Source organism: Triticum dicoccoides, chromosome 3B (genome assembly GCF_002162155.2).
Source record: "Triticum dicoccoides isolate Atlit2015 ecotype Zavitan chromosome 3B, WEW_v2.0, whole genome shotgun sequence".
Taxonomy (NCBI): domain Eukaryota; kingdom Viridiplantae; phylum Streptophyta; class Magnoliopsida; order Poales; family Poaceae; genus Triticum; species Triticum dicoccoides.
This window is the reverse complement of record NC_041385.1, coordinates 702,787,042-702,789,966: the sequence shown is the minus strand read 5'-3', so window position 1 is coordinate 702,789,966 and position 2,925 is coordinate 702,787,042. Positions and strand designations below refer to the sequence as shown.

Here is a 2,925-nt window from a genome sequence, read left to right as displayed (position 1 = left end):
TACACATTTAACTAACACGAAGCAAATAGCCACATAAGTTAGAAAATAAACAACCATTTCATAGGCTTTTCACCACAATAGGAAAGAAAATTTTATTTTCACCCTGTAGAATGTTCAGGATACAATTTTTAAAGGAAGAGAAAAAAACATTGGGCATATGTATCTCTTGCAGTAGTCAGGGAAATACAATAATGAAATTACCAGCAAACAATGACTGCTCAGGCATGAGACTGTACCTTTCCGTTGTTTGAACTATCCATCAACCAGCTATATTTTGAGTTCAACGGCCAGTGCAATAAATGTTTATCCTCTTCCCACTTACTCTACTTTCCAAATGCTGACATGATGTAATTTCTCCAGGCTGAGGTTTCACTATTCAACTTTCAGCAGTACCACCACATTCAGCCACCGGGATGGAAGCTTGGGTGGGTGTGGTCAAAGAAGGAGGTAATCTGGTATGTGCAAGGTGGACAGGCTACAGAGCAAGGCGATTGCTCCAAATTCAAAGAGATTATCCCTCACAGCTGCAAGGTGAACCCGGAGATAGTCGACCTGCTTCTCGGGGCACCTCCCAATAGGAAGAGGGCCAACTGCTGCGAAGGAGGAGTCCTTAGCTCACTGGCACAAGACCTTGCTAATGTTGTGGCCTCCTTTGATGTTTCAGTTGGTTGATCAGGGACCACAACCAAGACCCTGGAACAAGGTTGTCAGAATCGTGATTTTGAATCGGATCGGAGCTCCGATGGTAGGATCGCAAATCGTAGAATCTTCACTATCAGGATCGTAGAAACGTAGATTCTATGAAGTAAAATCGTAGAATCAGAGGGGTTAGTTTGGATCGTAAAGTCGTAGAATCGTATAACAGAATCGCGATTCTGACAACCTTGCCCTGGAATTGCCTGTGAATTTCACTCTGAAGGCCCTTGGTCCAGGGTATACCTGTGGACCTGCAACCAAGTTAGATGAACCTACAAAGTTCACTACACCAGATGGAAGGAGGAAATCTCAAGCCCACAGTAAGCCATTGTCTAATTTCTTGTTGCATGGAAAGAATATCTCAGTAACTAGCATTCATATCTGATTGTTTATTTTATTTTACAGTGACATGGACTGTGACTTGTACCTACTCACAGTTTCACGCTCTGAGGTATCCGACGTGTTGTTTATCTCTCAGCATGTTGTACAACGATACGCTTGTTACCTGCCCCAAATGATCATGTGGCTGCCAAGATAGCATTACAAAACCAGGAACCTGTGTAGAGTAAGTTACATTTGACATAACCCAAATAAATTATAAAAAAATGGATTTGCTGAACCAAAAACTAGCATGGATAGGGGGCATATGCCCCCCCTCCGGCTCACTTCCCCACATTGTATTTATGCAATAGTTATTTATAATTGAGTACATTATAATCTTATTTGCATCATATAATCACATATATATGGTGTATTGAGACTTTATTTGCCAACTAAAATTATGTTTTTTTATTGATTATACCTTTTTATTTTTCATGATATACCACATATATTGTTGAAATTTTATATGTTACTCTATTAATGTTCATTGTGCAAGGTGGTAATCTGGTGTAGAAGGAGGTAATCTGGTATGTGCAAGGTGGATAGGCTACAGAGCAAGGCGATTGCTCCAAATTCAAAGACATTTTCCCTCACAATTGCAAGCTGAACCCGGAGATAGTCGACCTGCTTCCTGGGGCACCTTCCAATAGGCAGAGTGCCAACTGTTGCAAAGGAGGAGTCCCTAGCTCACTGGCACAGGACCCTGCTAGTGATGTGGCCTCCTTTGAAGTTTCGGTTGGTTAATCAGGGACCACAACCAAGACCTTGGAATTGCTTGTGAATTTCACTCTCCCGGGTATACTTGTGGACCTGCAATCAACTTAGATGAACCTACAAAGTTCACTACATTAGATAGAAGTAGGAAAACTCAAGCCCATAGTAAGCCATTGTCTAATTTCTTGATGCATGGAAATAATATCTCAGTAACTATCATGCATATCTGACTGTTTGTTTTATTTTGCAGTGACATGGACTGTGACTTGTACCTACTCACAGTTTTGCACTCTGAGGTCTCCTACTTGCTGTTTATCCCTCTCAGCGTTTTACAATGACATGTTTGTTACCTGCCCCAAATGCTCATGCGGCTTCAAAGATAAATGTACAAAACCAGGAATCTGTGTAGAGTAAGTTACGTTTGACATAATCCGAATAATAAACTAGAATGAAGAGCCATCTTGTTGTTCAGTTGTGTGACAGTGGATGCCAAGATAGCTATATGTTGAACATGTAGCTATCCTTAATTTTTACTTTACCATTTACAACAGACATATGGAGCTGGCTTGCTGCCTATGTCTTTGACTATGTTGAACCTTGTATGCTTGCTTTCGTTTTCAATGAAAATGAGTTCGGTGCGAGACCCCTGTTCATCGAGGGCGTAGGGTATCTTTCTTCTAAGAAATCTTTCGAGGTCCCACATACTTTATCAGGAAAGAAATCTTACATCGCCAAATCAGTGCCGGAAAAAAAACATATGTGGTTCAAGATTTCACGAGTCCAGGTCTTCTATTTAATACATTAGGCAGACAACGGTTTTCATCTCGAGCATCACCGACTTAGGGCATGTTGAGTAGCACTCCAGCACTGACTCCGCTATCATGACCTCTAGCACATCCTCACACCACCGACCCGAGCTCGTGCTCGCTTCAATCTAGAGTCAAACGTTTGTTCTCACGTCGGCCAGTGTAGCAACATTCATTCTTCTTTACCGGGTCTCTCTAATTACAAACCAACTGCTACCTAAGCCTAGGGTGGAATTTTTTTCAAGCTGGAACACCTTGCATTCCAATTTCCAAATGCAACATAGGGTGGACGTACCAGTGTGGCAAAGCTCGATCACGGCCGTCAGTC

General features: G+C 41.8%; 1 pseudogene; it reads left to right on the top strand.

The window, feature by feature from the left end:
• Positions 1-210: 210 nt before the first annotated feature.
• On the top strand, positions 211-2,205 carry LOC119279826 (annotated as a pseudogene).
• The last annotated feature ends 720 nt before the right edge of the window (positions 2,206-2,925 follow it).